The sequence below is a fragment of the Crinia signifera genome, chromosome 2 (genome assembly GCF_055691185.1).
Source record: "Crinia signifera chromosome 2, ASM5569118v1, whole genome shotgun sequence".
Lineage (NCBI taxonomy): Eukaryota > Metazoa > Chordata > Amphibia > Anura > Myobatrachidae > Crinia > Crinia signifera.
In genome coordinates, this window is record NC_139218.1 from 297,395,911 (window position 1) to 297,410,616 (window position 14,706).

A 14,706-nucleotide genomic window follows, 5' to 3' on the forward strand; every position below is an offset into this window, starting at 1 on the left:
TTTTTGGCGTCTCACTTCGACTCTGTATAGAGCCATTTTGATATGTCTTTGTGTCCCCTGCCCTTGTGTTTGGTGTCCTCCCTCTCGTTTCTTCCCCCTCCCCTTCTTTCCAAGTCAATCAGTATACGCTAGGTCATTAACTGCCTTCCGAACTGCTCCATGGTGAATTTTATTTCCTTAAATGCTAAAGGGCTGAACTCCCCTCAGAAACGGAGGCTAGCCTTAACCTCTTTCTTTAAAATGAAAGCCGATATTGTAGCTTTACAGGAGACGCACTAAATCTGCTCAGCCCAAATTCTTTGACAATAGGTTCCCCAAGTGCTACATGGCGAATGGACCTCTTAAAAAAGCGGGGGTGGCTATATTGGTATCCTCTAAAATCTCCTTTAATGTTGAATCCCAGGTGGCAGATCCGGAAGGCAGATAGTTAGTGTTGATTGGCAAGTTAGAAGATTCCGAAGTAACGTTGGTCTCATGCTATGCTCCTAACTCCGGACAACTTAAGTTCTGCAGGAAATTATGTGCTTTAGTTAAGCAATACTCTAGAGGAGCTGTTATCATAATGGGTGATTTTAATATGGTGCTTGATGCTACAATTGATAAATCTAAACCTATTGGTGGTCACCCCCAGTCCACATCCCCTCCTTCCAAATCATTAGGGTTTCGTAATCTATTAGGGGAATACGGTTTATTTGATGCTTGGAGAGCCAAAAACCCATCGGTGCGAGACTATACTTATTTTTCTAACCCCCATCGCACATACTCTAGGATAGATTTAGCCCTAACTGACAAGTGGACTTCACAGTCTATTATTAAGGCCCACATCTTGCCAATGACGTGGTCCAATCACTCCCTTCTACTGGTTAAATATGAGGTGAACTCCCGCAGAGTGCCCCCGGTCCTTGGCGGTTGGGTGCCCATACCTTGTCAGATCCAGAAGCTTGTAATGCTATCAAGACTTCTTTGCTGAATTTTTTGATTCAATGATTCGAAGGATAGTAGTATCTTTAACCATTGGTGCACATTAAAAGCAGTAATTAGAGGTTCAGCCATTCAAGTTGCTTCTAGAATTAAGAGAGCTCAAACGGCAGAAGCTAAGCAGTGTGAGTCTGACGTGATTAAGTTAGAGGCGGAACATAAATCTAATCCGGGAAATACGCAGACCCTCAATTCTCTCCTTAGTGCCCGAGAAAAACTGAATGCATTATCTCTTAGAACAGTCTCGAAGAATCTTTTTAAATTAAACCAGAGATTTTAATGTGTTGGGCAACAAAGCGGGACTCCTTTTTGGCTAGAAAACGTAGGGGACGTCAAGCCAAAGCTAGAATTCATGGTGTTTACAATGCAGCGCTGTTAAAAATATCTGACCCATTTGAAAAAGCCAATACATTTGCTGAATATTACTCTGGGCTCTATAACCTGAAATTTGATGCTGAGACCCCCCAGCCCACGGTCTTTGAGATTGAAAACTTTTTGGCTGATGTCTCCCTTCCGAGCTTGGAGCCCAGCATAGTTGATGCTTTATGCTCCCCGTGGAGTGTAGCGGAGGTAGAGGCAGCTATTGATTCTCTGCCTACAGATAAGGCTCCGGGCCCGGACGGGTACCCTTCCAATTTTTATAAGCATTTTAAATCTATAATAGCCCCCATTCTCCTTAACGTGTTTAATAAGGCCTCTGAGACGGGTAACTTTCCTAAAGAGATGCTAGAGGCTCAGATTGTCACTATCCCCGAACCAGGCAAGCCCTCAAACAGTTCAAAATTTTAGGCCAATAGCCCTTTTGAACACCGACCTTAAATTATACGCTAAGCTCATAGCTAATAGCCCCCTTTTACCTTCACTTATAGCAGCTGATCAGATTGGCTTTGTCCCGGGCAGGCAGGCAATATTGTAGAGAGCTGCAAATTTGAAAAGACCCCTCTGTAAATTCTGTCCCTGGATGCTGAAAAAACGTTCAACAGATTACACTGAGGCTACCTTAAATCTATACTGCTCAAATTTGGGTTCTCCGGTAGATTTATGGACTCCATTTTCGCACTTTACTCTTTTCCATCTGCGAGGGTGTTTAATAATGGTTGTTTATCCAATCCGTTTAGTATAACAAATGGCAACAGACAGGGATGTCCCCTCTCTCCACTCATATTCGCCTTAGCAATGGAGCCTTTAGCGGAGAAAATCAGAAGCTCCGCCCTCATAGAGGGACCTAAATTGGGGGGATGAACCATAAAATTAGTTTATTCGCGGACGATGTTTTATTGTGCTTAGTTAATCCAGAGGCCTCTCTATGCGAGCTTCATAAAGTTCTGACTTCATACACCAAGGTATCATATTACAAATTAAACACCACTAAGACGGAATCTCTCCCCATTAACATCCCTCTAGAGTTAGTTAGGCGGTTGAAAGATCAATACCGTTATGCTTGGCAACTGTCTCAATTAAATATTTAGGTATTCATATCGCTAGAACCCCTGATATCTTTATGTGCAACTACAAGCCTTTGTTGGGAGCGATGGAAAAATTGATAGGGGAGTGGGGTCTCCACGAAATTTCATGGCTGGGCCGTATCTCAGCAGCTAAGATGGTGCTGCTCCCGAAGATATTGTATTTGTTTAGGGCCATACCTAGAATCCCTCCTAAATCATTTCTTTCAGAATTCAATAAACTATTTGCCAAGTACATTTGGAAACCATCTAGGCCTTGCATAGCTAAGCGAGTACTTATTCTCTTCAAACGGCTGGGTGGGGTGGCTTACCCGGACCTGTGGTGGTATTTCTCAGCTTGCCTGTTGAATCAGGCAAGGGACTGGTTTACAACTGAGCAAGTGAAACCTTGGGTGTCTATAGAACAGTCCTTTTTATCTAATGTTTGCCTGTCAGAGTTATTCTGGTTGCCTAGGAGGAAGATTCCCTCATGGGTGGGACCAGGCGTTGCAATCAGAGATACCCTGATACTTTGGCATGACTTAATAACTAAAGATTCAGAGACTTCCCTGCCCAGACCAGATCTGGCTATATTAACGATAGCATCTCTCATTCCTAACCTGAAACTAAATAACTGGGTAACAAACGGTATATCCACACTTAGAGACATTTGTCCAGTTGGTAATCTAATGTCCTTTACAGAAATTTCAGAGAAATGTAATATTCCAAGACATGATTTCTATAAGTATCTGCAGTTAAGGCACTGGTTGACCTCATGTGTGGGTAGACCGGTAGTGTCACTTTCCTTTCCTACAAGATTGGTTATGGTTTTGACTTCACAGAATAATAAAGGAGGTATCTCGAGATGGTACACTGAACTGGTTAATAGACTACAGCCGGATAAATTAACATCACAGGCCAGATGGGAGACTGATTTGGGCAGATCTCTTACTAGGGAGGACTGGGATTGCATTACTCTCTCCTGCTTTAAGATTTCTAAGTGTTTAAGCCATTCGGAAATGTTTTATAAGCTGTACCATAGAGCCTATCTCACTCCTCGTCGGCTACATATAATTTGGCCGTCAGTCTACAACCATTTGTTGGAGGGGGTGTGGATACGTTGGATCTCTTTTGCATATCTTCTGGGACTGTCCAAGATTACGGCCACTGTGGGAGGAGGTGTTTGCCCTTTTGAAAGAAATTATAGGTACCCATTTGCCTATGGATCCTGTGTTGGCCTTGTTCCATCTCTCTCCTTCCATCCCAGAACACAATAGCTATTTGATAGGTCAGATCCTAATAGCCACTAAAGCAGCGATTGGTCAGTACTGGAAATCCCCGGAGACTCCTGATATACATAATATCCTAGGTAAAATTCATAAACACTATCTATTTGAAACGATTGATTGCAGATATTCCTCATCCGCCAACTCTATACATTTTAAGTGGCTTCAGTGGTGTACTTATAGAGAGAAAAAAAATCTCCCTCTCGGAATCTCCTTCCAAGTAGATCCTACTCCTATATTATCCACTAATTAAGATACGATATGACATACTGCCCTGGTTTCCCTTTTCCCTCCCCCCCTCCCCCCCTCCTGCCTGTCTTCCTGTGTGTCTGTCCTTTGTGTCTTTTTGTTTTTATGTTTTTATAGATTCCCTACCCTCTAATTTAGTAAATACATCAGTACTTTATTTGCTTGTGTTATATTGACTTACTTGTACCTAACATTGGGCCTTATTTTGGTTCATTCTTTCTGACAAAATCCTTTTTAGATGGACAAAACCATGTGCACTGCAGGGGGGGCAGATGTAACATGTGCAGAGAGAATTAGATTTGGGTGAGTAATTTTGTTTCTGTGCAGGGAAAATACTGACTGCTTTATTTTTACACTGCAATATAGATCTCACTTTGAAGTAAAACCCCACCCAAATCTAATTCTCTCTGCACATGTTACATCTGCCCCACCTGCAGTGCACATGGTTTTGCCCATCTAAGAAGGATTTTGTCAGAAAGAATGAACCAAAATAAGGCCCATTGTTTGTTTGACTTTGTTATTACCTGTCGAGACCTCATGTGAGGTACCTCCTGTTTACATTTGTACTGACTTAATAAAAACTATTCTGGAAAAAAAAATAGTAAAATGGAAACTTTTTAATAATCATCCTCTGCCAAGGCCTTGTAAGGTTCTAGTAATATTTTAGGATTCTGAGCATGCAATTTTTCATCCATGATACCATACCGTACTTACCAATATTGACCGATTTCTGTATTTGGATAAAACATATTAACTTTTATTTAAATCATTACTTAATGTAATAAAACTACTAATCTCCACTTCTAGAATTCTCTAGCATGCCAGGAGCTGCTAATGTCAGGAAAAAAATCTAAATTTACCAAAGCTGCATAAATATATTTGAAATTGCTTTCAGATCATCTTGTTTGACAGTTGACTGACAAGTAAATTGTTATGTCATTTCACTATGTCATGGAATAATATTACAATACTTATACTTGGTTTTGTATTCTTGAATTCATAATAACATATTTCACTAAAGAATCACTTTTCAAGGAAATACAATTACCATTCATCCATGATAAAAACTTAAATAGTTTTGCCTACAGTACATATATTATTTTATTTTAGTTACAGATCTCTTATTTTTGAAATATGAATACAAGTTATGTAATTTTGTTCATTTGAAAAAGTTAATTCCTGAACTTTCATGGCATTATGTACACGGAGACCACTAGCTCTGATACTGCAAGTGCACATTTATAAATAAATCATAACTATATATTAGAATGTAATTTTTTTTTTTTAATTCAGTAATTTTTATTGTTTTTACATAACAAACAAAGCAACCCCCCCCCCCCCCCCCACATATACAGCATACATAAAATGAAATGAGTAACAGACGGAGTCGCACATCCAATTATTCAATATACAAAGTGGTGGTGATCGGAAAGGTAAATCCGAAACAGGGCGCCTACTCGGGTAAAAATTGAGGTGACAACTTATACGAAGCAGTCATGTTCACACTGAAATTGTGCATTTAAAAAGGAGCAATACCACCCAGCACTGAAGCGGTTTGTAGTATAAAGTAGTTTGCCAGCTATAACTATAGTAATCAAGCAAATCCGTCCATCGCTGTTGCTGGAAATCTAAAGTAAAACACACCCCCCAAATGCCCAAAGCAAACCACCCCTATAACCCCCCACCCTGTACTACCCAGCCCCAACTAGGGTGCAGTTGGATCCCTAAACTATATCTCCCAACTACAACCTACCAAACTTAAGCTATCTATCTAGTCCCTTCCCCCCTCACAACTTACTAACCCCCCCTCCCCTACTGATTCAGGATGTTATGTTAGATAAATGTGGTGGCTTGGGGGCAGTTCCCCCAGACTCCAAAAACATCAATTCGAAATTCCTGTCCCCACTAATCATAACAGCCAATTTGTATCCATTTTCCATTCTAAACTAGTATATATATAGTAATAAGCATTTTGTACTAAGGGAAAATGGGAACAATTAAAGCAGGCATCAGAGAAAAGTTTACATACGGATATATCGGTGTAAGTCAGAAATAGCATAGTATTAAGAAACAAAGGAAATTAGCCAGGGCCAAGAGAAATGAAGAAACATTGTAAGCCTCCAGACACCATGCGGATCTAATCGGGCCAGTTCTTCAGTCCCAAAAAGGATCTATATATAGCATACAGAAGGAGATCAGGTATCCACATGTAGACTGGGGTAGGATCGAAACTCTTACAAAACACAGTCCAGAAACTCAAGACTTCTCGCAGGGGTAGCAAGTATAGAGTCGGATAAATCACCGCAACATCAGGATCTAGAAGGGTGAAGCATGGTGCATAAGCAGATCCAGAGAGGACCAGTAGACAATACTCACTCAGGTTTTGGGGAATCACAGGATCTGCACGTATTGTTACAGGGCGATGAAAGGGCGGAAAAAACGTCCACACAGTCTGTCCCCATTATGTATTCCGTCATAGGATGCATATAGGCTGAATGACCCTGAGACATATAATCCATGGTCATGAAGCATTCCCCTCTAGCATATGAAGCCTCAACCTCACCCAGGAATGCAGCAGGAGCAGGGTCCTGGGGTGCAGTAGCAGTGGTTTCAATAGAAGAGTTTTCATGAGCAGATGAAGTACATAAAGCACAATCATGTAATGCAGACAGCTCCCGACACAGCCTGTCAGCAGTGTCATTTATGACCCGCAGTATGCAGTGTAGAAGGCTCACCATTTTAGCTGCTGGGTTACACAGAGCCTGGGTCTTAATGAGATATTCAGTCCACTTGCCTGGTAAGGGGGACCTTTAAGCAGATTCAATGGCTCCAAATAAGTTATGAGCGCCCGTGGATCCCAGCATGTACAGAAGCCGTGCCGCAGAGGTATCCCAGACCAGGGGCCAGACGAACAGGGCTGCACCTGCGTCTCCGGCCGGCCAAGCAGCGCTCCTCCACAGAAGCGGCTCCCGCTCACTGCCGTCAATCCACTGGAGGGTTGCCGGCCACCACCACCCGTCAATACACCGGGCCAGGCACCTGCACAGCTAAGATGTGAGGGCGCGCTCCATGAACACCAAAGCCGCCGGAGGATCCAAAATGGCGCCCGCACACTGAGAATAGGACACCCAGTCTTCAGCAGGCCTGTTCAGTCGCTCAGCTCTCCACGCACCGCCCAGACAGGACACAAACAATTCGGGTGACTCAGGAGCACCTCTGGAGACTGTGGGGGTATGTTTGCGGGTTTCTGGGGCCACGGGGAAGGATATTCAGTAGGTTAGGTGGGGGTGATCTACTGCACAAGACTGGGAATTGTATATTAATGTTTGTTATACAAATTAGGCCCCCTCTCAATTAGTTGTTGGTTACTCTAGTACGTAGTTTAGTAAATATTCAGGGGTGTGCTACCACAGACAAAAGGTTCAGACTTTAATACAAAGGAGAGAGAGTAGCTTGTCTTATGGTGGTGCACCATTTATAATCATGAGATATAAAATATACCTTTTATTCTTTATTCAGTTAAAAATCTGCGAAATATAACGAACAAACATATAACATAAATACAAGTGAGACACAAGTGTGGAAAAAATGGCTCGTGCGGCTTCTCACTCTAATTATCTTATCAATATCAATCTGACACAATTAAATAATGATCCCTCTGGTATCCAATTGGGTCTAAAGGGGACTGTGTTTTTCAGATAGTGATTGTGAACTATGCAGTAATCATGCAACTCCACTTGTAATTGTTCTCTTAGTGAAAGGGGTAAATATCCATATCACTGGAGTAAATAGATGCACGGTTTCCCAGCGCCGTAACTGGCAGCTATAATACAGGTAGCTTGCAAAGTGGCTATATGCCTAACGAGTGCAATTTCTGTGTACTGTGCTCATGCGGGCATTGGGAATATCACTGTTTTAAACCAGCGTCTCTATCCGGTGTTGCCGCTGCCGCTAGTCACAGACTCTCCCTGTAGGGGACGAGTTCATGTGCTGCCGGCTTGGCGTGCATCCACCTTCACACCCAGCGCCATTGGTATTGCACACAGCGGTTAGCTAGGGCGATAGGCAATCTGGTATCTAATCACATTAGAGTCCTGAAAAGGACTAGTAAATACAGTCACAAAATAGTGATAATAATTAATAGATAAGGTGAGAGGAACGTCCGCACGGCCTGGTCAGCCGGCCAAGCAGCGCTCCTCCACAGAAGCGGCTCCCGCTCACTGCCGTCAATCCACCGGACACCCAGTCTTCAGCAGGCCTGTTCAGTCGCTCAGCTCTCCACGCACCGCCCAGACAGGACACAAACAATGCGGGTGACTCAGGAGCACCTCTGGAGACTGTGGGGGTATGTTTGCGGGTTTCTGGGGCCACGGGGAAGGATATTCAGCCAGGATCTTGTCGGAGCTCTAGCTCCCCGCCTAGAATGTAATTCTTATTACATTATATAAAATCTTAATTGCATGTCTCAAAAAATATATATATTATTTTCTAGATTTATAGGGGTAAATTCACTAAGATTGGAGATTTTTAATCTATTTTTGGGGCCATTCTATTCTTATCCCTTTCCTCCCTTTTTCCTTTTTCTGCTATATTTCTTGTGCTCTTCTTCCTTTAAGAATAAATATTCTCACTGATGATTTATTTGGATGCTGACATTGAATATGGTTACAGACCACCAGCTATTCAGAGCCAATTAGCAAAGGTTTATTTGAGGAGCCAACACTGGAGGATTTCCTTCAATTATCTTGGATGTACTTACCGTTTCTTAATTGTTGTGATGACCTACACCCCTGACAGCTAATGGTGTAAACTTTCAACCGAATTGCTTTCTCACTGCCCCTGATGAAGTCATTGAAATGACGAAACGCATTGGGTTTTGTACACTAACTCGGTGATTGTAACTGTCCAGCTTCTTAAAGAATTCCAAGCTGATGCAATATTGAATTTTATTGTAAAAAAATTGTATACACAGTGATATTTATTTCGTGATATCGATATATTTTTTTATATTATATATTAAATAACCTGTATATAAAGTTGTTTATTTTTATTAACTTTCAGCGCCCTCTGAACCTCTTTCTTTTCATTTCTACATTTTGGGTCCATCTAACAGGGGATCCCTCAGAGGTGCTACTTCTCATATATACTGAGCATGGATTGGGGTACCCTCTACATAAAAAGAAATGTAGACTAAACATACTTTAATTAGCTGTGATGTATGCTTGACAATGATCAAGTAAAATGGGGATTAAGAAAATTCTAAAATACTATTGAAATCTCCTATTACTGTGCTTAACACATTTTGTTTTATTGAGAAGGCCAATATAGTTATTGTAAAGCTCAAAATTAAAAATACACTTAGGGGGGTAATTCATTAGTGATCTGATGGACCCACATTCTTCCCCATTCCAATGGTGGGGTGTCCGTGCATGTGTGTTTTTGTGCATACGCAGACCCCTGATTGCCTGAGGTGTTCACACAGGTAGGGGAGGGAGAGCAGGGTGGACAAAGGACCATGGGAGGAGGGGCTGCTGATGGGCATGCACAGCAGCCCTCTTTGCAAAGTGTCCATTTTTAATATGGGCAGAGATTCAGATTATAATATATACACTGGCAGCCGCATCTGTAAAACAGCAGCACTTGCTCCAGTGCTATCACTGGTGGGCGGGCGGACACCAGGCAGTTCACCTCAGAAGTGCCTGTCACAGTGGTGCTGAGTCACTGTCAAATGGATGCTCCCACTCCCACTGATCACCACTGAGGAGGCGGCTCCAGGACGTAGGCAATTGCCTAGTCAGTCACAGACACTGTACACTGGGCCAGGCGGGCTGCGGAGGCAGATCTTCAGTAAAGGCTGGCTACAATGCTTTATGCAGCCTAAGTTGGCCTGCCTGCTGCAGCCTGTGGGGAAATCATAAATGTAATTGTGGGTGGCCACTGGCCAAGAATAGTGGGCGGAAGGAGGCGGAACTGAGTTCTGGCTTAAATTACAACTGCCAGAACTCAGTTCCACCCCGTTCCGGCCCACTTTAACCACTTCATATAAACATGGTTCGAACCCGGTGGCGATTGATACCGATTCGATATCGATGGCCACCATGACCCGGTGGGTTGCCGGCATCGGGCAGGAGGCAGGGAGGGACGGTGCGTGGGGGGAGGGTGGATGCTGCATTGAGTAGCATGGAACTTGCTTTGATCTGGCCGATCGAAGCAGAAATAGACTTGCCTGCATGAAATGCAGAAAACACTGTTCGATTCAGTGTCATTTTCGATTTGATTTGGACTATATAGTCCAAATAAAATAAAAAATTACACTGAATCATACCTTCTGTACACACCAATACCCTTTAAATGGATTTTAACTTGTGAAACATTAAATGTATCATTTTAATTACTCTCTGTTAAACAACATTTTCATTCTTTTAAAATAAAAGTTAAAAATGTTTGACTTTCTTTATTGTTATAATCTAAAGTCTCCAATGACCATACTGTGATATTTTATTTGAGATAATAATCTTGAAATGCATTGTTTAAATGTCCCTCATGGTGGAGCTACTTGGCCACATACATTAATCACATATACAGTACCGTGTGTTTCTTGACTGAAGGTCATATTTATACTTAGTCTTTGTTTTTTTTGTCTTGTTTTTTGAATGCAATGGGGATTAAAAAATTAAGTTTATAATTAGACCTAAGTATACTTCCAGTTTTTTTTTTTTTTATGCTGTGCACTTTTACCATGACAAATGCAATCTTTTTATGTGGCTTGCAACATCAGTAAGTTAATATGATATTGTGTCAGTAAATGCATCTCTAATTGTGCCTGTTCCAGAATAGGACCTGACATGATCACAGAAATAGTCTCAGATTGCACTCAATAGAACGGCAAACAGCTTTAATATTTTGTAAAAAAACGATTTTCATCTGGCATCTGTAGCAATTCCCTGAAATTATATAATGTAAAGAATAGTTATTGACATAACAAAAGAGAGAAAAGCAGCATTTGCCATATGATGTAAAAGTTATATTTTTCAATAGCATTTTTATACGCACTAACTGAATTTGCTGCCATTGGCTTTATTACATTCATTATGTAATCCATTCATCAGTGATGTATGCAATACACATATATATATTGTGTGATATATACAATAGATACATGTTTGGGGGGAATTTAAAGTACAGTCTTTGTCTTTGATGCATGAAACCTTTACTATGTCTTCCAAAGTTTAAATTTCTATCTATTAATCACAGGATAAGCTAGGGTCTCTTACACTGAGGCAAAAACTCAGCTTGGTATTCCACTCCACCCCCCTTGTACATAGTACAGGTACAACCCTGATTTTCCGGCAACTGATGGTCCGGAACCTCTATTAATCCGGACACATTGGGTGCCAGGGGGGGAGGTAGGATTTTATGGGTTTTAACTGTAAACTAACCTGTGGGAGGGTTTAGGACGGCAGCAGGAGCAGAAGGAGGGCTTAGAAGGGAAGTAGGAGGGTATTGTAATGCGGAAAAGGAGTCAAGCTGCGGGGGGGGGGGGGGGGGTGGCGCCGCACTGCAGAGGTGAGGCTGAGAAGGGTTGTGGCCGGTCGTAAGGAAGATACAAGCTGCTGGGGGTTGGGGAGGGGGGAACCAAGCTTTGGGAGTAGCGCTGCGGGGGTCACCCTGCATTCAAGGTACACCACCGAAAATCCGGCAAAATCGGTAATCCGGCTCAGTGCTGGTACCGACGATGCCGGAAAATCTGGGTTGTACCTGTAGTCATCATGTGGCACTTACATTTGGATGTCAACATTGTCAACACTGATATAGTTGTGGTTTCAGAGCAAAACCCATGTTTTGTTACATTATATTAAGGTACCAGAGCCTGCTGCATTTAATCTATGCCTCTATGCATAATGAGCAGTACCCTGATCTCCTAAACTCTAGAGGCAAGAAATTCTAGTGACTGCCATTGTGTATAATTGTTTAGAATACTACTGTACAGTGATGGTGGTGAAAATATTGCGATTCAAATAAATTTTCAGAATAGTTCTATAGTCAATAACTTGATCCAAGAGATGGAAAAATAGCTATCTCATACTCTTGGTGCTAATCTAAAAGAAGTGCTTTTTAGTTACAGGATTTGAAAGAGAGTTTACATTCAGCAAACTGCACACCAAGAATGTTGGCACATCTTTGTCAAATACATCAACATATAAATATGTACTGAATAAATATTCATAACTGTTCCATTGGGTTGGGAGAGTCAAAAGGTGTAATGAAGTGATTAATGTTCTGGCTTCTGTTGCTGCACGGGTCTCAAATGAGGAAAGTGAACACAGACAGTGAGCAAGTCTTACTGGGTATGCTGCCAATACAGAATGTAAGTAAGTTTTATTTATATAGTGCACTTTCTCCAACAGGACAAAAGGTGCTTTACAGACATCAAAACAATGTACATAATACTTAGGATTTGGGCAGACATAAAAGAAAGCCTTGAGAGCACAGTAGGCACAATGTAGTGTTGGTGCAGCCATGTTGGGCGCAGTATGGGGGTTAGCCTGAAGGACCAATGCAGATAAGGGAAAGCAGGTGTTTGTATAGTAGTATGACATACAGTGCTAGGAAACATCCACGTGAACCACATCCTCACCTGCCCTGAACCATCCAAGACAACCAGCTGGGCTGCACTGTGAAGGTCACTGCTGACAGGGTGTGCAATCAGTGGAGGTACACATTAGAGGAATAGCACATGGTGGGATAGAAATACACGGTACTTGTTTCCTAGCAGGGCGCTCAGATTTCTTACGTACGCAAACGTAGTGAAATCGCATCTCATCGCATGGTATGTTTTAACCGTGTGATGTGTGCGATGCGATGCAATATTTCATTGTACAAGCACCCATGCCATGAGATGTGATGGGTGCTTACAATGACAATGAGATGTGATGCTATGTGATCTGTGCATATTATGTGATGTGATGGGTGCTTACAATTGTAAGCACCTGCACCTACACCATTGTTTAGCGTCAACCCCAGTATCCACGCCACCCCAAAGCTACCTCCGACCTTTTCATACCCCCACTATCCACGTCGGCGTGGAGTTGATCTTAGATAGTGTGGAGAGCGCAGCGAGCCACCGAGACCGAAGCGTGGCAAGCGCAGCGGATTACTTTACATGTATTCCGTGGCCCCTCGCTGTGCTCGCCACACTTCTGGCTCGGAGGCTTGCTGCGCTCGCCACACTATCTAAAATCAACTCCACGGCATCGTGGATAGTGGGGGTATGAAAAGGTCGGAGGGCGCGTTCCGTCGCCTCTCGCCACACTTCGGGATGGCATGGATACTGGGGTTCACGCTAAACAATGGCGTAGGTGCAGGTGCTTACAATTGTCACCCATCACATCACATACTACAGTATGCACAAATCACATAGCATCACATCTCATTGTAAGCACCCATCACATCTCATGGCATCGCATTTGGTGCCATGCAATCCTATGCGGTATTCCATTGTATAAACACTCCTGTGCAGTTAACATGGACATCGCATCGCACAGCACTATAGACGGTACGCAATGCGATGCAATTTTCCTACACAGAATAGCACCCTAAGCTATTTGCTTAGTGAGTGCCCTGCTAGGAAACAAGTACCAAATACACTGTTGGAGGGAAAAAAAGAGCATGATAAAACACCTTTGCAGGGGACCACGAAATGGGGATAATTTGGAAATCATTATTTTTACAAAGTCATAAATGTCCTGGTCTCATGGGAGCAGTATGGGTGGGTGTGAGAGAGTGGGGAGCATATTCACATACTGTATGCTGGAAGTATTGCTATGCATGCTTGCCCTGGTACTCTCCCCCCATAGCCCCCAGCTCAACATGAAGAGTATGCCTGGGAAAAATCCAGGTGTTCTCATACTTGGGTGGGTGGGCCTGGTCCAGGTTTTCTCATGGTGAAAGCAATGAAATGATAGAGCAGAGACTGAAATCTGCTTTTGGGGAAATCCCCCTAATCTCCACACTGATGGTTAGGTAACCAGAGCAGTGGAGAGAAAGTAATACCCCAATAAAAGTTTCAGTGTATATACATAGGCCAGTAAGTTGCATTTAGGTTGAGATACTCTATATCATAAATTAGTCAGTGCTTTATCCTGCTCCCATTCCCTTTCTTCTATATGCTGCTCCCAACAGGTATTGCTCCTCTTCCTCCATTCCTTATCCTGCACTCACTCCCTCAGTTCTCCATCTGGCCCCCGACAGGTACTGCTCCACTTCCTTAATTCTTTATCCTGCTCACACTCCCTTACTTCTTCATGCTGCTCCCACCATACCCTGTCACCAAAAGACACTGCTTTCTATTAATAGTGACTCTAAATAAACCCCCAGTGTTCAGCACACACATACACACACAGATACACAGTTGGGGCCACATGTACATTGTCCAAAAAATGCTTGGGATGCAATCTGTCCAAAAATTTAGGTTTAGCACTACACTCACACATTTTGCCCATCTCACAAATGCAATAGAGTACAAATGTGGATAAACTTGCACTTTTCATATTATTTTGCAACTCGCAAAAACCAACTCACATCCAATGAAATAGATCTAGGGCAATATATTCCAATGCGACTTTGTAACTTGTACCTGGAATCCTACCAAACATAGCAAAAACAATAGACCAAGTTCATATAGGCAAGTTTACTGTCATAATATGCCCTAAAAATGTGTGCCATTTAAACACAGTTGAACCCCATAATTG